General features: G+C 39.1%; 1 protein-coding gene across 1 annotated transcript in view; it reads left to right on the top strand.

The window, feature by feature from the left end:
* The first annotated feature begins 1,289 nt into the window (after positions 1-1,289).
* The window catches only part of myo16 (myosin XVI), a 264,223-nt gene continuing 242,532 nt past the window's right edge, over positions 1,290-22,980 (top strand). The window contains exon 1 of the mRNA XM_049485244.1: positions 1,290-1,656. The gene's annotated coding sequence lies outside the window, so the exon portion shown is untranslated. The remainder of the gene's footprint in view (positions 1,657-22,980) is intronic.

The following is a 22,980-nucleotide window of genomic DNA, read 5'->3' as shown; positions in this document are numbered from 1 at the left end:
TCTACATACTGTTCTCCTCTTTAAATGCTTCACTCCTTCTCTTCTCTCTTACACACTTTACTCCCTCTCTCCCCTTTTACACACTTTACTCCTTCTCTCCTCTCTTTCACACTTCAATCCTTTTTTTCCTGTCTCTCAGGCTTTACTCCTCCTCTCCTCTCTTTCACACTTTACTCTTTTACACTTTACTCCTTCTCCTCTCTCTAACACTCTTTACTCCTTCTCTCCTCTCTTTCACACTTCAATCCTTTTTTTCCTGTCTCTCAGGCTTTACTCCTCCTCTCCTCTCTTTCACACTTTACTCTTTTATACTTTACTCCTTCACTCCTCTCTCTAACACACTTTACTCCTTCTCTCCTCTCTTCCACACTTTACTCTCTCTCTCCCTTTTTACACACTTTACTCCTTCTCCTCTCTCTAACACACTTTCCCCTTTCACTCTTTACTCCTTCTCTCCTCTCTTTCACACTTTATTCCTTCTCTCCCCTATTACACACTTGACTCCTTCTCTCCTCTTTTTCATGATTTACTATTTCTCTTCTCCCCTACACCCTTCTCTCCATCTCTTTCACACTCTTTTTTCATCTTTTAAACTAATTCTCAGTCAAAATATTCGTTTTTGAGAAAATTCCATTCATCCTCTCTTTTTTTTTTTTTTTAGATCTCTGAGATCTCTCAAGTGTTTGTGTATACTCTCTCTCTCTCTCTCTCTCTCTCTCTTGCACACTGGCTTCTCTTATTATTTTTCCCTTACTCTCTTGCTCCCCTATTCTCTGCTTTCTTTCTTTCTCTCTCTCTCTGAACACCCCCCACTCTGTGTATAAGTGTGTGTGTATAAGTGTGTGTGTGATCTGAAGGCTCAAGCACTTGTCTTTGTTATACTGGCCAGTCAGAGAAGCAGCGAGAGTGCTGTGAGCGGAAGGAGCAGAAACGTACAGTTCTTTCGGAAGGACAGAACACACGGGGGGTAAAGTATCACTGCAATTTCATGCTGCCCCTCCTCTTCATCCTCCTCCTCCTCCTCTTCATCCTCCTCCTCCTCCTCTTCTTCTTCCTCCACCTCCTCCTCCTCCACATCTCCTTCCGCAAGTGTTTTCTGCAGCCAGAACCATGTGCAGTAGCCAAGGGAGGAGTAAAGTGGACGTAGCAGGGGACGGGGGACATAATTAATAACCCTGTCCCCTCCTCCTCCTCTCCGTCTCCTCCCTCTCTCCCTGCTCCTCCTCTGTGCGCCACACATTCAATTCCATGGCCAGCAGAAGCCCTGTGTCACTGTTTCACTGTTTCAGAGCAGCTGGTCTCTGCTAAGCAGATGTAATTAGAGATTTAGTGTCTGCCTCTCTCTCTCTTTCTCTCTCTCTCTCACACTCTCTCGTCTGGCCCTCTCTGCTCTGTACGTTCAGTCTATTCCAAGATTCAGTTCTGCTGAATGTGTGCTTCTCTACACTAGAGCAGATCTTCTGGATGGTAGCCTATGGGAACAGCGTGTAGTGAAGTGCGCTTCTCAGTCACCGGGTCTGCGTATATATCAGCGTCTGAGCCTTTCTGCTTACAAAGGATCTTCTGAGCTCCTTCCAGTGGATGTTGCTGATGTTCACAGGATAACGTACCACCAAGAGAGGATCATGGGACTGAGAAACAGATCAGTACTGTGAGGTAGGAGCGTGTGCTTTTGTGCTGGTGGATTTGGAGTGGTTGAATATAGAAGATGCTGAATTTGGCTTTAAAGTGAACGACAGCTGAAAATAGGAGATACCTGCAAACACAAAAAAATAGTTTTTAAAGTTTTTAAAGTGTTCTACAACCATAAAAAAGAATGATGTAGAATGAAGTACGGAAAGTTGGCAGTTCTCAAACTGTGTAAAATGTATTTTTGATACTGAAACACTTCTAAAACCTTTTGGTTGGTCATTTAAAAGGAAAAGTAGACATTAATTAGTTTCAATAATAGGGTACAATAGGGAAGAGTACAATATCAATGTATCAAATTATTGGGACACATAAAGCTCTAAAAAAATAAAAATAAGAAAGCACTAAAAAATGATGAGTTTCTTTGATTTTACCAAATTGAAAACCTCTGGAATATAATCAAGAGGAAGACAGATGATCACAAGCCATCAAACCAAACTGAACTGCTTGAATTTTTGCACCAGGAGTAAAGCAGCATAAAGTTATCCAAAAGCAGTGTGTAAGACTGGTGGAGGAGAACATGCCAAGATGCATGAAAACCAATTATTGATTTCTGAACTCTCTGAACTGTATGAATATGAAGTTTTTTTTGCATTTTCTTTGCATTATTTGAGGTCTGAAAGCTCTGCATCTTTTTTTGTTTTGTATTTCAGGCATTTCTCATGTTCTGCAAATTTTCTGGAATGATGGTATATTATCAATTTCCAGCTCTCAAACTTATTCCCAAAGTACTGAAGTGTGGCTTTTATTTAAGCACAAACAAACTGATCTCACTAATGATTTTGGCACTAAATACTGTACGATCACATCCTCACAGCAGTGCTTTAAAATCTGTCTAAAACAGTTACTCCAACAAACATAGGGTAAACACTTTTTATTACTCTTACTCTTACTTTAAAAGAAACAATGAATGAAAAGGGGTCCCAAAACCTTTCTCTGTATAGTGTAAGCTGATAACAAGAGCTTTATAACACTTATAGCACTGTTATATCGGCTGTTCAGCTGCAGTTTAACCCGATTTATTACCCAAATAAATACACTCTAAACTCTGTACTGTTGCATCTTAATTTATGTCAATTGAACTGCTTTGAGGGCACCTCAGGCCACCCGTCCAGATGTCAGCAGTGTCCGAGTTTGACCCTGTGTCTCAGTGATGAATGGGAGGCCTGCAGCTGCCTGTCAATCACGTGTTTCAATAGTAGCAGTCAGATACCCCCATGTAGTAAAAGGACTAGAAGTGGGTAGATACTACAGACTAGGGATTTATTTGAGATATATTATATATATATATATATATATATATATATATATATATATATATATATATATATATATATATATATATATATATATATATATATATATATATAAAATATTAGAGTATTGAAATGCACTATTATAATATATCTGTTAGTAACTAGATGCTCTCAAAGTTCTGGTAGGTAAGTGTGTTCACTCAGCGGCCAGCTTTGCATTTTTCCAGTCACACAAGACCAGGCTCTGTATGAAGAAAAAGCAGTGGAGACTATGCCACAGTCAATTTTAATATAATTTACTTAATTTAAAACAGAAAAAATCAGTAAAACCATTATGCATATGTTGTAGAGCTCAGTAATATACAAATAATCAATGATTCACTTAGGCTGCGTTCACATTACCAGGCTGAAGTGACTCAAATCAGATTTTTTGCTCAATGTAGCTCAAATCAGATTTTTTTTTTCAGATTTGAGTCTCTTTCATATGTGGTCCTAAATCGAATACGTATCCGATCCATGGAAATGCGACATGAATGTGAATGGTCAAATCGGAATTTATGCGTCTTTTTGCTTTTACGCTGTGCTACGTGCTTCTCTCTCGTACTGACACATCTCTCGGTGCAGATGTGCAGCTATAGCTGCAAAAACAGCAAAAGCAATGGGAGGACACATTTGCCAAAATGAATCAAAGCCCACCCAATAGTGACTTTCGCAAAATTACAGTTAATCACAAAAAAAACACACTGTAACTTTAAAAAAATTCTGTACTTCTGTTTAATATTAGTTAAATCCAACCAATGGTGACTTCACAACCTAAGCATGTTACTCCACATTACATTTACTGTTGTTAGGAAACAAATTATGCGTGCAATGTCTGAATCAGATATATAGATATATAACATACAGTAGTGTTGGGCCCTGTATTTTTTTTTTTTTTTACTAAAAGCAGTTCTTTCGATGGGGTCCTTTTATAAAAAAGAATGTAACTTTACATTTCATTGAGATTTCTGACAGCAGTTAATATAAACGTCAGATAACCCAAACCCTCCTAGTCTGTTAGCAGAACAAGACATTACCCAAAAGTCGTTTTTATTGCAGTATATTGTAATTGTTGCAATTCATTGCTCTCATCACTGACCTTGCGTATAAAGCTGCTGTTCTGCCAAGTTCAGCACCCCCGGCAGAAAAAGCACCCCCTCTCAGCAGAGCGTATGCAGCATCTTCTTGATAAAAGTGGATTGTAATTGTAATTTAGAGGTGGTGCTTTTCATGGCGGGGGTGCAGATTTTAGTGCGGTTTCAAAATAAATGTTTGTTTTAAAACAATTTCTGCTTTTTCTGGGGTATCATTTTTTAGGGAAAGCAAATCCACCTATTTCTGCTATCGCCCAGGGTTCCTACGCCAATGCCTGAGATATAGTACAGTACCTGCATATTGAGGTTTGTAGCAACCCATGGTTCATGAATTAAAATTTAGTTTAAAATATTGCAACACTGTGCAGCCCTACATTAATTATTAATGAATAACAATTTAAAACACAGAATAATTATGATAATAAAGCTACGATTCAGGGGGTTTATGTACACAAACGGCACACTTCTTTTCTCCAATTCTTTTGGAATCGGAGTCCTTGTGTCATGCTCAGTGATGTGTGGTACATAGAACTGGGTCAGTAGTTCCTGTGTTATTGTGTGTGTGTGTGTTTGTGTGTTTGTTGTGAAAGTGATTCTCTCTGTAGAATTGGTAGAAAATGCGGAATGAGAGTGATATGAGCCTACAGATGGTGTGTTTTGGGAACTGCTGGTTCTGACATGCCTTCAGTTTAGAGGCTCTTAAGGGGGGGAGCTGGAACAAATCCATTACATTAACCTGATTTGGAGGGGCTTCTTCAGCTGAACAGGCAACCCTCCCTTTTCTTTCCCTCATTTTCCCTCTCTTTCCCTCGTTTTCTCACTCATACTCCACCTGTCCTCTTCACCACACGGCTCATCTGAGTCCACCTACAGCCGCCCCTGCTGTTCTAGTTTTGAGTAGATGATTTTATGGGTGAGATCTCAGCATGGGGTCCTAACTCTCTCTCTCATTCTCTCTCTACCTCTCTTTCCCCGAGAGAAAAAGGGAAATTGGTGTTCGTTTTCCTCTCTCATATCTTATAGATATTTTTTTTTCTTTCAAATTTTCATTCCTTCACACTCATTTTCTCTCATTTTTCTCTCCATTTCTTTCCCCCGCTCCCTCTCCTCTGCCATCCCCACTATGTGTGTCAGCGATGCATCAGGGGAAGCCTTTGAAACACAGTGACAGCGTAATCGAATTGTGTCCCTCGTCCTCCTGGAGCTGCTGTGGAGGATCGCTTTTCTCGGGCTGCGTTCCGCTGACTGATATCTCCCACAGTCTGTGCAGACATGCCGCCTCTACGCACTGCAGCCGTGCTTTCCTCGGTAAGTCTGAAGCGTAAGTGTGAACTCCAGAGAGATGCAGTCATCAGTTTAGGCGGGAGTTGGCTGAAGATAGCTGTTTTCAACTTTTGAGGAGTCAAATGAGGACCACGTTCACATTCCCAGCTTTCCTCCAAATCTGTGCTCTCAAAATACACATTCTGCCTAGGCTGAATAGGCTAAAACTGACTAGGCCTGACTGCTGGTGATTACAGAGTCATAATCAATTGTCACAAATAAAATTATGTCATGAGTGAAAATTAATCAAGTTTTTCATTTCTAATGATAATGAACATGCTTTGTTTCTTTCCCTTTTACAGTTGCTTGTTTTTACATTTACATTTACATTTACAGACTCTAGCTGACTCTCTTTTCCAAAATGATTAAAAAGGTTATTATTTCTATTACAGAGGTGGGCCAGTGTACTGTACCATATTTTTCATGCACTATAAGGCGATTATAAGGCGTACTATCAAGAAACGTCTATTTTGTAGTCTATTTTTATACATAAGGCGCACTGGACTATAAGCCACATTATTAAACAACACTAGTAAGGAACAGAGGTGTCATCCACCATGTTTTCCTTCTAATTCAGCTAGCGGTTCACCCTATGTAGCTTGTTTTAACATGGTAAATGTGAGAGGCTACAGTTCAATTTACTCGCCTCTAAACAACAAAAGAGCTAGCGCTGTGGTTACCAGCAAACGCTAATGTTGCTCCAGCAGTGCTAGCTGGAGTTAGAAGCAGGCTACAGGCCAATAATACAGTACTCACCTCTGAATGGCAAAAGAGCTAGCGCTTAGCATGGTTAGTGGCTAATGCTTATGTTGCTCCAGCAGTGCTAGCCGGGGTTAGAAGCAGGCTACAGGCCAATAATACAGTACTTACCTCTGAATGGTGAAAGAGTTAGCACTGTGGTTACCAGCTAACGCTAATGCTGCTCCAGCAGTGCTTCCCAGGGTTAGAAGCAGGCTACAGGCCAATAATACAGTACTCACCTCTGAATGGTGAAAGAGTTAGCACTGTGATTACCAGCTAATGCTAATGCTGCTCCAGCAGTGCTAGACAGAGATAGAAGCAGGCTACAGGCCAATAATACAGTACTCAACTCTGAATGGCAAAAGAGCTAGCGCTTAGCATGGTTAGTGGCTAATGCTTATGTTGCTCCAGCAGTGCTAGCCGGGGTTAGAAGCAGGCTACAGGCCAATAATACAGTACTTACCTCTGAATGGTGAAAGAGTTAGCACTGTGGTTACCAGCTAACGCTAATGCTGCTCCAGCAGTGCTTCCCAGGGTTAGAAGCAGGCTACAGGCCAATAATACAGTACTCACCTCTGAATGGTGAAAGAGTTAGCACTGTGATTACCAGCTAATGCTAATGCTGCTCCAGCAGTGCTAGCCGGGGTTAGAAGCAGGCTACAGGCCAATAATACAGTACTTACCTCTGAATGGTGAAAGAGTTAGCACTGTGGTTACCAGCTAACGCTAATGCTGCTCCAGCAGTGCTTCCCAGGGTTAGAAGCAGGCTACAGGCCAATAATACAGTACTTACCTCTGAATGGTGAAAGAGTTAGCACTGTAGTTACCAGCTAACGCTAATGCTGCTCCAGCAGTGCTTCCCAGGGTTAGAAGCAGGCTACAGGCCAATAATACAGTACTTACCTCTGAATGGTGAAAGAGTTAGCACTGTGGTTACCAGCTAACGCTAATGCTGCTCCAGCAGTGCAAGCCGGGGCTGGCCACAGGAATTTAAGTGTGCATTATATTGCAAAAAATATATATATACTTTCCTGCATTGACCATCACAGAATTAAAGGGGGCTCACACAGCTTGTTGGTTGGTTTATTGGTTGGTTTGCTTGCCTTGTTGCAACGGGGCTGATCAGAGCTCAGGTTTATAGCTTGCTTTGTACTACAACCAACCTACAGATCCCCTTTATGTACTGTGGATTGACAACTAAATAGATAGTTGATTGAATAAGTAAATTGGCTCATTTTTTTCTTATTTTCTTAGATGTTTGGGCAGTCTCACCTTTAAATACGTGACTCTTTATTCATGGCAGCTGTTGGCACAGTAGTCTTTGCTGCTGGCCATTACTGTAATTACTGCCTGATTTATTTCACAGTAGTGCCACTGCCTCCAGTTTCTGCGGCTTATGAATATCCCTAATGATAAGTATCTCTGCCAAAGACCTGATGAATGTCCTGTCGTGGTGGGCACAGGGAGGTTCATGTAAAATAGTTTCCCCCTGGCACAGCACGCAGATGGGAATCAAAGCGTCTGAGCAGACTTTCAGAGGAGGAGCGGTTGTGCGGAGCGAGTGGAATGGTATAAGGGGGGTAAACGAGAAACGGATGGGTGTGATGGATGAGAGTGCAAATGCTCGATGTCTTGGGGTGGCAAGCTAAGCTGGGGAAACTGCTTCCTTTCCTGGTGCTGAGAATACTCGATCGCAGCTGAGGGAGGAGCGCTATTATATTGCTTGTTAATGGTTATTACTTTTATAGGCCTTTGCAATACTGATGTAATAGATTGCAGCAATAGGCAAATGAGCCCGGTGAGAAATCTGTTGTGTAGCGATGTGTGAGAACCCTGGACAAAATCTCCTAGATGTTCCTATTAAGTGTTCTGTTGGTGTTTTGATGCTTCAAGGCATGCATTGTTCTAATGCATATCATGTATGCAGATATTAACCCTTTCAGACCCTACGTCCATTAAAATGGACATCATGTATTTTCTTATTTTTTTCAAATGTTTTGTTGCACATAACACTAATTTAGACCTGCTGTTAGCTGTCAGAATAGACTAAAAAATGAGCCAAAGAAAAGGTTCCAATAATCCAATAAAACAATTGCTTAGCCCTGCCCACTGCACTGAAAAAAAAACAGAACTAAAGCCAAAGTAATTTTTTACAAAACGTTATTAGGTATGTCAGTATCAAATCGTTAAACACATACTTTCAATCCAATAGACATAAAAAAACAGTTATTTATTTTTGTTAATTGGATTTAATGTTGACCTCACGTCACCTCACGTTTAAAAAATAGCTATTTGTCCACTGACACACAGAGTAATAACACTTTGGGCACGCGTTTCCATGGAAATACACATATTTTAAGTCTTTTCAGCTGATAAAAGTGTCGTTTTGTATTGGCAATACAATGGCCAAATCCATTAAGAAAATTTTGAATTGAGTATTTTCTCAAGAAAAAATGGCGCACTTAACAATTAAAAAATACACTTTTATTAGGTTATTAAGTTTTGTAAAGTGACAGTCTGTAAGTTTTTGGTGAGAATAGGTCATTTCACACAGCACGCTAAAAGTACTTTTAAAAATGCAAGTAATTCTGCATTTTTTTTGTTTGATGCATGAATAAGCAGATATTTTCAGTATTTTTCAGATTAGCTCTTGTTAGCAGCACCTTGGTTGCTCAGGTATAACCATAGGTAAAACCATTTAATCATAAAAGGCTATTATTGTTAAATAAAGGTCCTGGGACCTTCCAGACACTATGTTTTAGATTAAATATATTTGGCTTTGTTGAGATGGGATGTGCAGAAGCACACTGATGCAGTTTGTTATAATATTTTATATAAAATATAAAATGTAAGGACTGCTACTTTAAAACATAAAAAAATAATGCAGAATTTAGACATTTTAAATAGTTAACCTAGATTTAACCTAGGATTAACCTTGCTATGATAAATCTGCTTTTACATCCTATTAACATCTAAGGTGTGTTTTAAGTTCATTATTATGTTGTAGAATCTATCCTTTTTTTATCTTCAACTTTTTTTTACAGATGGTTTCGTCCAGAATTAGCTGGTATTTTATTGAATCCATTTGTGCCACTGCCTCTCACACAGTTTCAAAGCATGAACCACATCTAATTTCCAAACACATCCTTACATTTTTAAAATTGTATATGATTTAAATATTATTTTACCTTCCAAGCAAGCATGAAGCTTGTTTTTCCGACATTCCTGAGAAAACTCAAAATGCTGAATCTTATGCTGAGAATGCAGGACAGTTCTTATGACTTTTTCCTTTCAATAAGGTCATATGTGTGCATGTTCTGCTGCACAGTAGAACAGCACAGTATTGCCCTTTAAGAGAAGCCATGGCTGCTGAAGGTCGAGGCATGGTTTGGAGTGTATATTTATTATAAAGCATTGAAATTTGCATTTCCCGGCCTTTCCTAGCGATGATTGTGAACGTACCGTACCCCAGCATCCTAATAAAGGTCTGAGACCTTGGGAAAGGTTACCTGAGATCTCTCGGGGTGCATAAACCATTTTTAAAGTGCTCCTTTCCTAATTTTCACTCTACTGTACAAAAATAATGCAGTTATCTTGATTACAATGTGAAAAAGAATGTCTCATATTTAACTTAAAGACTTTTGGAGGTATTGAGATCATATTCTACTCCTTTAACTTGCCACATTAATTAGTAATCACTTTTTTAACAGTTTGAAGTTTGATATTTAATACTTTTTTTTTTAACTTTCTTGTGCCTGTTTCAATTAATTAAAGTAATTAATGTTTCAAATTAGAATCTAAAATTTGACATTTTCGGATCAAACAAGCATTGTCTCTTAGGATAGAACAAAACTGTTCTATTAAGTGCATATTAACATTTAAACAGCATTGTTTTAAAATATATTTACAATTTTTATCCCAATTTCTCCCAATTTTACAAGGCCAATTACCCAACCCACTCATTAGGACTCCCCCTATCACTAGTGATGCCCTAAAAACCAGGAGAAGGGAAAAGACTAGAACACACCTCCTCCAAAGTCAGCCACTGCCTGTTTTTGAACTGCTGCTGATGCTAGATTGCCGAGTAGCATCACAGCGCACTCGGAGAAAAGCGCAGTGACTCAGTTCTGATACATCAGCTCACAGACGCAGCCTTGTGCTGATCAACATCACCCTAGGAGTGATGAGGAAAAAAGAGCAGTATCTACTGTACCCACCCAGAGAGAGCAAGGTAAATTATGCATTAGATGCAAACAGAATTCGAACCAACAATCTCCTGATTGAAGCCAAAAATAAGTAGACCATAAAAATTGTCTAAAATCTTTTTTTTATGGATTTTAGTTGAATTTGTTGGCTAAATATTGAAGCTCTAATTGTAGCATTTAGCAGCTAATTTGTGTTTATTTTTATGTTTTGCGGATCTACTTCAACATTTCTTTAACACACACAGTAATAAATCCATTTAGCCCTGCCACCGTCTCCACATTGTAGCAAAAATGCATTTTTGGGCTAAAGGCAGATATTTTTGATTGTTTTCAAGGCCAAAATAACACAGTTTTTTTTTTTTTTTGTCTTTGTCTCACACACACACACACATGCTCTCACACACAGATGCACTCACAGACCCTCACCCTTTGGCACTGGATGGTCTACTTTCTATTTTGGTGCTGAGTAGCTTGGCTTACTGTATTTCCGACTGGGCTCCTGTTGCATAGCTGCACTCACAGATCTGTTTTATGTCTCTCTTGTGTCCTCTGTTCTGGATCATGCACCGCTAGTAAAATTGAATGCAGGGTAAAATGGGAGTAACGTTCAGTGGAGGGGGGGGCGGATTTTAATCTAGCATTTCATGATCGCAGTATATGATTAAACTATAAGACGGGCGAGATCTTATGATAATTGTGTTGTGAGGTTAGTAGCTAGCAATTTGTAGCTTTAGCCATGATATAATACACTAAAATATTATTTTAGATATTCTTCTATGTGGTTTTATGTAACAGTGTTACACTCAAGATCAGCCTCTCGCCACATTTAAACCACAAGGATTCAAAGCAGATTAGAGATGTGGAAACACTAGCTAGTGCTGAGAAGCAGTGACTGAGAGGGTGAGAACAGACAGGATAGCGGCTGGTTCTCGTGGAGGGTGCAGAACCTGTTGGTGCTATTTGATAGGTGTTCTTATGCACCGTGTTGCTCTTTCCCGTGCTATAATTAACTGAGTCAGGGTCAATGTCTGGGCCTGTCCAGTCCTGGGGAAGGTGAGGGGGGGAAGAGTTTGTTTCGTGTGAATGTTAGAACGGGCGTTTTCACACCTGTACTGTAGTTCTGTAGTAGGTTTCTCTGTGGAGCGTTTCCCCATCGATTTGGTTTGTTTTCACACAGGCACCTAAAACCTAAAGCCACCAAAGTAAGCACCAATAAACCACGCCAAGCACGTCGTCACCTCTTATAGTAACTATAGCAAGAAGGTTGTGTGTTCTAGAGCAGCGAGTACACAGCTCTGGAAAAAATAAAAAAGATCACGTCAGTTTCTGAATCAGTCATTCTTGTTTTATTCTATAAACTACGTACAACATTCTCCCAAATTCCAAATAAAAATATTTAAGTCATTTAAAACATTTATTTGTAGAAAATGAGAACAAAAAAAAAGATGCAGAGCTTTCAGACCTCAAATAATGCGAAGAAAGCAAGTTCATATTCATATTCAAGTTTTAAGAGTTCAGAAATCAATATTTGTTAGAATAACTCTGGTTTTTAATCACAGTTTTCATGCATCTTGGCATCATGATCTCCTCCACCAGTCTTACACACTGCTTTTGAATAACTTTATGCTTTACACTCCTGGTGCATACATTCAGGCAGTACAGCTTGGTTTGATGGATTGTGATCATCCATCTTACTCTTGATTATTTTCCAGAGGTTTTCAGTTTAGTAAAATCAAAGAAACTCATCATTTTTAAGTGGTCTCTTATTTTCTTTCCAGAGCTGTGCGGGAAATTTTCTGCTGTGCTGTTTCCTAAGGGATGCACATGCGGCTTTCGGTGTGAAACAGTTTAGCATGGAGCAACAGCAGAGAAGACAGTGTTTGTTCATCGCTGTGGTAGTTCATTTATTTGGCTAGTAAATCAGATTAAACTGCACCTGAACAGTCGGTTAGCTCAAATTGAAATAGTATATTTTGTAGTTGGGTCAGCTTGAGACAAGATCACATTTTCACCATGAACCACCTTCACTAGAGGGTTTTCACACCACACCAAAAGTACAAAACAACCAGAGTCCATTTTACCCAGCCCTATTAGTGCTAGTGTAAAAAAATGCCCTAAGTGTAAAGTATGATAAACTGGAAATAAAAACCCATTTTCACACTTATGACACACAACAGTAGTGAAAATCTGATTATGTATAAAGCAGCATTGTAAGAGATGCAATGTTAAATCATGTGTGTGTGTTTGTGTGTGTGTGTGTGTGTGTGTGTGGTGTGGTGTGGTGGTGATTGGGAGGGGGGGGGGGGGGGGTGTTGGAGAGAAGCGGGAGCAGCTGGCCTGTTCCCAGGGTTTTGTAATGGAATGAGAGTATGAGCAGGTGCATCGGATGGAAAGGCACAGCTTTCGGACGTCACCTTGCTCAGATTGGCCAAAGGGTAGGTCTCTCTCTCTCTCTCTCTCTCTCTCTCCATATCTGTATAGTTCTTTAATCACTTCTTTCTTTTTCTCTTTCAACTATATAGTAAACTTCACTCTCCCTGTTTTACTTTGGACGTAATACGAGTATCAATCATGTCTCGTAACTGTTTGCGTCTCATTAGCGTCTCATTAGGGCTGTGTTTTTCTCATCCACTCTGTTCCCATTAGCTTTACTCTGAGTACTGAGTGATAAGATTTGGGGCGAGCCGACAGGCGTGCTCCAGTACCTCGTGATGGTGAGAGCCTCGCCCTGCTGTGTGGGCTAACAGGCGCTCGGTGCAGCCTGGAGGAGTCTGATTAGTGTAACGCTGTGTTTAAAGAGGTAGAATTTGTCCTGTGCTGCTTTTTACATTTTACACAGGTGGGTGAACAGGTTTGATGCAAAGATGCAGGAGACTAAATTTGTAACAAGAGAAAATGTGGGCTGGTAAATGATAATGCCTTCGAGAGTGGATAAGAAGAGTGTGTGTGTGTGTGTGTGTGTGTGTGTGTGTGTGTACATGTGTGTGTGTATTAAGATGAAATCGGGGGGATTTTAGGGATGTTTGTCATGTCTAGTTAATGCGTGTTTATTCCGTGTTCTGCTTTGGCCAGTTCTGTACTGCCTGACTGCAGTGGACTCAAGTCCAACACACACACAATAAACACACACTATACACACACACACACACGCACACACACACACACACACACACACACACAGACACACGTGCAACATGCGAGTACAGATGGTGAGTAGGAAGAAGCAGATATGCATGGCACTTCTGAGACAGACATATTATTGCACATTTTGTCCATTCTCATCTTTACCTTCACATCTCTGCCTTTTTTCTATCTTTCTCTTTATATCCCTCTATTTCTCTCTATCACTTCCTCTATTTCTCCACATCTCTCTTTTGTTTTTCTATATATCTCTCTATTTATCTTCATATCTTTCTATTTCTCTATAGCTCTCTCTATTTCTCTACATCTCTCTCTGTCTCTATTCTTCCACATCTCTCTCGTTCTCTCTCTCTCTCTATTTCTCTACATCTCTCTCTGTCTCTATCTCTCTCTTTCTCTATATTCAATTCAATGTAGCTTTATTAGCATGACTGTGAATTACAGTGTTGCCAAAGCATTATAACAATTAACAACAATGGTATATGAACATACATAACAGACATAATAACATTTATAACAGAAAGTAATTATGATTATTATAATAATAATAATAATCATTTTCTCTGGGATGGGGTCCCCAGGATTTTAGAGGTCATTTTGAGGTGTTACCCACTGTCTCTCAGGCTGTGACACGCACTGATGTATTTGGCAGCGAGGGGGGCGGTGTGCCCCTACCCCAGAGTATATCTCTCTATATTTCTCAATATCTCCCTCTTTCCATTTTTTACATATCTCTCTCTACATCTCTCTCTATTTCTCTGTATCTCTCTTTCTCTACAACTCTCTCTATTATTGCACATTTTGTCCATTCTCATCTTTACCTTCTTATCTCTGTATTTTCCTTATCTACATATCTCCTTATTTCTCTATATCTCTCTCTATTTCTCTCTTTTTCTCGATATTGCTCTCTTTTTCTTTCTCTCTACATCTCTCTTTCTCTACATCTCTCTCTCTATTTCTCTGTATTTCTCTTTTTATTTTCAGCTCTCTCTATTTCTCCACATCTCTCTCTATCTCTTGCTTTCTCTCTATTTCTCACTTTGTCACTATATCTCACTCTCTATTTCTTTATCTCTCTTTGTCTCTTCATCCCTCTCTCTATTTCTATTTCTGTTGTCTCTCTTTTTCTGTTTCTTTTCTCTTGTGTCTCACTCCACTAAACCAACTCATCCTTGTTTTACCACTTCTTTCCTGTTTTCTCACTAAATATTCTCTCTCTCTTTCTGTCTCTCCTGCCTCTTCTCTGTCATTTCTCACTCAATTTCTTTCTGTCTTTCTTTCAGATTCTCTACCTATCTCCTGTTTTGTATTTTGCTCAATTTTGAGTGACGTACTGTACAGCAGTACAGACTGTACAGAGTGAGAGAGTGAGTGAGTTCTGCATTAGCATAGTCCTGCGTTTACTCTCTGTGGGAACTGGAGCATGACTGCTGTCTGTCAAGTACTGCCTCTTGACATTATCCAGCGCTCTCTCTCTCTCTCTCTCTCTCTCTCTCTCTCTCTCTCTCTCTCGTGAGCTTAAGTACAGAGGGATGCGGTTGCTAGGAGAGGAGAGTCCAGCTCCCAGTTCCTCTCCATCTCTCTCTGAGTTCCTTCTTTTTTACGCAGCTCGGCCGCACTGTGTTCGTGGCTGTAGTTCAGTAACTGTGTTCTGGCACAGAGTCATTTGGATTGCTCTTTTTTCTCTCGTATGATGATTTTGTTTCCAGCCTGTTTGTAAATGCAGGCGATGGATTCTTCACATTACCTCCAGGAATATTTGGCTTCAGGGCTGCTTTGAGCTTCCAGACTCTTTATTTGTGGTACATAGCGTGGAAATTGGTATTGGCTCAGTCTGCCCATTTCCACTTAGAGTAAAACAATCAAGCAAGCAAATTAATGCAAGTGACAATAAGAACAATTAAGATACAAAGAACAACACATAATAGACAACGGATAAAAGATGGGATGACTAACATCTTCATTTCTAATTTTCTCTCTCTTTTATAGGAGTGTAATGATAGTAAGTGTCTTTTAATAAAGACTGATGTAATACAGTAATACAGTACAGTAATCTTGACAGTGTTAACTAAGAAGTAAATAAGTAAATACCTAGCAGCTCTCAATATAAATGACTGAAAGCCATGACACATCGACAAATGCTAGAAAATGCTAGAAAAAGGACTAAGCTTTAAGATAAATTATTGAAGTACTTGTGTCATACTTGCAATATGAGTTTTCATGTTAAACACATTGAAAAGGCTTCAGTGACAGCAAATTCAAATTGCATTAACTTCATACAGCAACAGAGGGAGCTCTTTACTCCCTGTGCTCATATGACATAACAAAGCTGGATATAGAGTGAGGTAGAGGTCCACAGAGTAAAGAGCTCCCTCTGTTGCTGTACGAGGGTAAGGCAATTTCATTTGCTGTTATTGCAGCAATTGCAGCAGTGCTCATATGACATAACAAAGCTGGACGTAGAGTGAGGTAGAGGTCCACAGTGAATGCACACACACCAAACTACTTCTTAGTCTGGGAGAAATGAGCGCCAAAAAACTTAGAGAACTAATTTAGGATCTTTATGAATCGGGTTTCACATTGATATGAGTATTTTAATCAGTGTTATTGCACATCACATTTTTTTGTCTATCATGCAACCCTAGATCCATGTCTGTAAAAGAGACGTAAGAGGCATGTTTGTAGAAGAGATATAGGAGAGACATGAGTGTGCAGAACCTGAAGGTACTTTAGACCTTTAAAAGGTTCTTCAGAATCTCACATCTCACAAAACTTGGTCCTTTATGCAACCTGAAGAGGTTATTCTTAATTTATTGATTTTTGTATTACAGTTGTTTGATTGGGTGTATGTAATAAAGCATGGTCCAACCCACAGGTCCAGTGCCTTTGTTGGTTAGTTGCAGTATTATACTTAGCTCCAACCATTCCCATATGTGTAAATGGTGAAAAAACAGCCAATTTTGAATCTTGTCTTTCTCCTTTATTCTGTCTTTTTTATCTCCAGTGTCTCATTTCAGCAGTTTATCCCCAGAAAACAGCTTTTCTATATCAGTTTGAATAAAAATTTTCTGCTATTTTGTAAGAACGCCTTATGACTGTAGTGATTGACAATTTTGGCTGGAAGAGAGCATCTGCAGAATCTTTGTCTTCATTAGCTGAGCTGTAGTCAAGTTGTCAGGTGACTAGCTAGTTAATCATATTATTATTGATCATGTAGTGTTGTGCAGTTGGTCACAGACATTCTGTACAAAGCTGTTTGCAGTTTTGATCAAGTACAATGTGCGGGCCACACTGCAACAAGGCAAGCAAACCAATCAATTGCCTAGGGCAGGGGTGTCCAAACTACAGCCCGCGTAGTGTGCGCTTTTCTAGCGCAGAAAAACGGGCCAAAGAGTCTAAAAGCTGAGAGAGTGCGCATTTCTAGCGCAGAAAAACTGGGCATAAGAGTCTAAAAGCGGAGAGAGTGCGCATTTCTAGTGCAGAAAAACGGACCAAAGAGTCTAAAAGCGGAGAGGGTGTGCCTTTCTAGTGCAGAAAAACGGGGCAAAGAGTCTAAAAGCGGAGCGTGTGCGCATTTCTAGAGCAGAAAAATGGACCAAAGAGTCTAAAAGCGGAGAGAGTGCGCATTTCTAGTGCAGAAAAACGGGCCAAAGAGTCTAAAAGCGGAGAGAGTGCGCATTTCTAGCGCAGAAAAACGGACCAAAGAGTCTAAAAACGGAGAGGGTGCGCATTTCTAGTGCAGAAAAACGGGCCAAAGAGTCTAAACGTTGCCGTAATTACGGAGTTTAATATTAAGAGACATCATGAAATTATACATTATATTTGAAAAATCTTAGTTTACACAACACTGTCAAAGATAAAGACAGTTAGTCAAGTAAAATGGTGTGTAAAGGAAATAATCAGGAAAAAGTATTATTTAAAGTGGTATATTTCATTATTTGTTTTATTACAGAGTGTGGCCCGTGACTTATATATTTCTACTTCTGGCCCCCAACAAAAAAAGTTTGGACACCCCTGGCCTAGGGCCTCGAGCTGGCCTGGGGCCCCGAAACAACAACTGATTATGAACTAAGTGCAAGGCAAACTCTGTGAGGTTTTTTTGGCAATTTTCAGACTCCATTTCCCATTGCCCAATATTCTGTGCATGCCTAATTTCTATAGATTTCTATAAAACAGTTGGAACCATTGCGGATATGTTTTATACAGTATACTGATTCATTTGAGCTTTGATGTTTCATCATTTATTACTGATTCAGAAGTAAGCATCGTTTACGAGGTGATGGCACATCAGAGAATAATAATTTTGTGATGTTAGACAGCTGCGTGTTTTCCCTGTCCAGCACTGTCACATGACCGACCAAAACAAAAATACCCGAGGAAAAATCAATGGGAGCTAACAGCAGGCCAGAAATCAATGCTTCCTCATGGGACTCTTCATGTCACTGTACGAAATGAAAAAGCATAAACGCTCAGAGGACCATCAAAAAGAGCAGCACAGAGCAGAAGAACAGACTGGCAGATAAATACACAGATTTACAGAGAGAGGAGGATGTGAGGTAACGAGAGACACTATCCATATTAGCATTAGCGAGAGTGCTATGAAATAAATAAAGAATGTCCCTGATTGTGGCAATGATGTGTCTAGACTAGTTATGGTATTTCTGTGAGAGGGGCCAATTACTTTCTAGCTTACAGTGCTTTGCAGGCATTAAGAAAAAAAATGTAGTTTAACTCTATGTTTGTCATGTCATACAAACACATTAACAAATTATCATATTTCACATTTCATTTTGTTTGCTATAATTTAAATATTATTTATCCTTTTTTTCCCAGTTTCATATAAAATAATGTTTTACATCAGCTGTCTTTTTGCGGTTTGAATGTTTTCCCGCCAACAGAATCCTTACAGGTTATTTTCTCAAAATTCAAACAAAAAGATGAACAAAAATCAATGTAAAATGTTATGTACAATTTATATTAACTGTTGTCTTGCAACAAATCAACATATTCTCACAGATTTAAGGCCTTTGCTCTCTTTTACTGAACAGTACCCTCAGATTGATTAATCTGTACCACTTTAAAATAAGGTTCCTTCATAAAGGGTATAGAAATAGTCAATAAAGAAATTTTTAAAAGTTAATTAACCTAATTAAAGGTTAATAATTAGGTTATAAACCATTAACAAGCAGTTACAACACATAAATAGAAAGGGCAACAGTGGTCTGTTGTGTACCAAATAGTGATTTTACATTCATTTATACTGTTATACTATATCAGATCTTACTAGATGCTTATCTTACTTTCTAGTTTCCATCAGTTATCATTAACATTTCAGTTGATAACTGTATTTATTTAGCTATAATAACATATTAAAAGACTAAAAAAAAACTCACTTTCTATATTATTTTACTAGATATGTTAAAGTAATTGACATTTTTTTGACAATTAACTATTGTTCTTTCTATTTATGTGTTTATTAAGTGCTTATTCATGTTTTTTTGGAGTATTTACAACTTAATTTAAAATCATTAATAAACTCCTTTATAAACTACTCATAATTCCTTTATAAATGAGCCTTATTTTAAAGTGGTACCGATTAGTCTGTTATAGAGGAGCCAAAAATTACTCTACAAAAATTGCACTACATATATCAATACCTGGGAGGGAAGCAAATCATGTTTCAAATTCAGGTTTTCATATTCAAATAAATATGCAGCTGCAGAAGTATAAAAAGGTCAGACTGGAAAGTAATCCTCATCGCTGTCCAATGAAAAACAGCATCTCCAAAACAGCAACTTTACAGAAGAGAGAAAAAACCTTGTGAACTTTCAATGGAAGTCAATGTAAAAAGAGTTTATTTCAGGTCATTTTGAAGAGTTTCTATTGGTCCATTCATCAAGAAATTTTGGCACAGTGTAAGTGACAGTTTGTCTGTTCAAATTATGTAGTTAACTAAAAATCGACAAAAATGGAGATAAGTGTTTTCATTGGATAGTGACAATATTTACATTAGTGTGCCACTTTGTCATCACTGGCCCCCTGTTGGCCCCCTCCTAGAAACGCCACTGGATTGTGTGCCAGTGTTTAACGTTCCCAATATGGAGTGAGCTGAGATCTGATTAGTGCACTCTCCCACAGAGTGAGCTGATTGTGAGCACTGTTGGCTTGGCCTCGTGCAGGCTGGCAGGAGAAAAGGGTGATATTAGCGTGTTAATATCTAACCAAAGGCTGTCCGGTCAATCTGCTTAACCGATTCATCCTCTCATTACCGCCCCACAGGGAGTCACTGATCACGGTTAAATAATCCTTATTGGACAAGATCCAGACACACATCAGATTGACAGCTTTTGTATGTCAGGAGAGACGCGGTCGTAATCCGTTCCTTTGGTGCAGATTTACGACTGCAGTATGAAAAATGCTTTTTTATATGGGCTGTTGACTTTCCTTGCTTTTTATCTAAATTACCCTCAAAGCCTCATAACGTACACCCACACTAATGTGCCAGAAGTCATGGGACAGGAACAAGGGTCCTCCTGCAATGAATGCAAATAAGGCGCTTGTCTGTTTGCATGGACAGGTCTAGCCAGATGCTGCCAGTCACGATCATTATCACCAATTGTGCTCCACACTTTCGGTGGTAATGCCTCTTATGATGTGTTTCCATTACATTTGTGACACACATATCCAGAGGTCTTTTCTGGGCTGGTCTTTGCTCAGACATTTCTTAATACATGTCTCTCAGATCAGACATGGCTCTTTCAGATCAGACATGGCTCTCTCTAATTATATATGGCCCTTTTTCGATCGAACATGGCTTTCTTGGATCAGACAAGACTGTCTGAGGTCAGTTAAGGCTCTCTCTAATCAGACAAGATTGTTCAGGCATGGCTCTCTCTGATTGGACATGGCTCTTTCAGATTAAACTCTTTTAAATTAAATATTACTCTTTTAGATTGGACATGTCTCTTTTCAGATCAAACTTGGCTCTTCCAGATCGAACATGGTTCTTTCAGATTAAACATGGATCTTTCAGATCAGACATGGCTCTTTTCAGATTATATATGGCTCTTTCAGATCGAACATGTCTCTTTAAGATTGGACATGGTTCTTTCAGATTGAGCATGGCTCTTTCAGATCAGATATAGCTCTTTCAGATTGGATATGGCTCTTTCAAATCTAACATGGCTCTTTCAGATTGAACATAACTCTTTCAGATTGGACATGGCTCTTTTCAGATCGAACTTGGCTCTTCCAGATTGAACATGGTTCTTACAGATTGAACATGGCTCTTTCAGATCAGACATGACTCGTTCAGATCGAACATGGCTCTTTAAAATCGAACATGACTCTTTCAGATTGAACAATACTCTTTCAGATCGGACATGACTCTTTCTGATTAGACTAGATTCTCTGTGTATAAGACAAGGCTCTCTCTCAGATTGAACTTGGCTGTATCAGGTCAGAGATGACTCTTTTTGATCAGATATCAGATCCCTCAGATCAGACATGACTCTGTAGTTTGACGTTTCTCTCTCTGATCATATGTGGCTCTCTTCGGTGGGATATGGCTCTGGTCTCTGGTTAAACATGTCCCCCTCTGGTCAGATATTTCTTCTTCTGGTCAGATATATTTCTCTCTGGTCGTATTCACTTGAACAGTTCATGTTGAAAATCTGTGTGGATTCATAAATCATTCACCTCCCTGTGTTGCAGCTCCTGCTCTGCTTCTTTCTGTTGTTATTTGATCTTTTTTTTTTTTTTTTGAAGGGAGCTGCGTGTTGGTTGAGGGGGGAATATGACCTACTTTTGTGTCTGAGATACTAACATGTTAGAGGCGATATTCTGCATTCTCAGTGTGTGGAGTGTTTTTTATTTATTTATTTATTTGTTAAATTATTTCAAACCACCTATAGTTAGATGCAGCTTCTAGACACAGAAAACCAACCACAGGCTGGCAGAACTATCAATCATATTAATCTTGGTCAGGATATTTCGGAGGTTACATTGCCGTGTCCACTGTGGTAATGATGATGATGATGATGATGAGGGCTGTAGAAGCTTGATCGACAGGCAGGTGTGATAGTAATGAAATGAAGTGTGATAGAACTGGGAGATATGATGTACACCCAGAGGCAGTGCCATGAGCACACAGCTCCCTTCTTCCATCTTCTCTTCACTTCTCCTTGCAATCAGCAGCAACCTGTGGTTATGTAGTAGGTAGTAAGCCTCCACGTTTCTCTGTGTGTGAAGTGACTGTGAAAAAAGGGGTGGAATTGTGCATGGGAAGCACTGCACTACCACTTACTGTATATGCACAGCAGGGTTTTTTTCTTGTGTAGAAATGTCTTTTCGAAAAGTCTCTGAGTGCTTCGGATGCACTCTGCTTTCAATTTCGCCCTCCCGAAAATGTTTTTTTTTAACTTGTAACCTCAGAAAATCCTTTCTGAGAAGTTTTACTGAAGGCAGATTCATATTTTCCTCTTTGATTTTCACCTCAGGACTTGATCAGATCATTGCATCCTAAGCTTTAACGTTTTCTCTTCGTTTTCATTCTGCTGGTCTTTGTACTCACTACACTTGTGTTCCATCTTACCAGATAACCACTTTGTGGTAGTATAATAAATCCAGACTGTAAGTCTGTGTCTGCTTCTCTGCATACTTTAATATAGTACATATATCCTCCTTTCACCCTGTTTTTTTTCAAAACTTAGGACCCACAGGATTGACCACCATGGAGAAACTACAGCTCTGGAATAAAAAAAAAAAAGAGAGCATTTAAAAATGATGAGTTTCTTTGATTTTACCAAATTGAAAACCTCTGGAATATAATCATGAGGACAATGAAGGATCACAATTCGTCAGACCAAAAGCTGGACTGCTTGATTTTTGGACCAGGAGTAAAGGTGTAAAGTTATCCAAAAGCAGTGTGTAAGACTGCTGGAGGAGAACATGCCAAAATGAATGAAAAAATGTGATTTAAATACCCCACGGTTATTCCACCAAATATTAATCTGAACTCTTAAAATGTTATGAATATGAAATTGTTTTCTTTGCATTGTTTGAGGTCTGAAAGCTCTGCTGTTTGAGCAGCACTGTGATAAATTCCTCTTAGTTGGTACTAAAACGGCAATGAACGGCAGTTTTTTTTAAGTGGTCTCATTTTTTTCCAGAGCTGTATTTAACAGGTCAGTAGGGTTACTTTCCATCGCAGCTATAGAAGTTCAACACAAACACATCCTAGACACTCCAAATTCCTTTAACTGCATAATAAAAAAAGGCTAATAATATATAAGATATAAAAAAAAGGCTCAACCAGGACCAGTGTCCGGTGGCCATGTAGAGTCCTGACCATTGAAGAACAGGGTGAAAAAGATACATAGTTATAGAACGTCAAAATGCTTCTGTATGGTACAGAAAATAGAGCTGGTAAAATGGAAAATGAATGTAAAAACAAGGAAGTGGTCATAATATTAGACTGACATGACTGTGCAT

Source organism: Astyanax mexicanus, chromosome 11 (genome assembly GCF_023375975.1).
Source record: "Astyanax mexicanus isolate ESR-SI-001 chromosome 11, AstMex3_surface, whole genome shotgun sequence".
Lineage (NCBI taxonomy): Eukaryota > Metazoa > Chordata > Actinopteri > Characiformes > Acestrorhamphidae > Astyanax > Astyanax mexicanus.
Note: the sequence above shows the minus strand (reverse complement) of the source record. Positions and strands in the feature narration are given on the sequence as shown.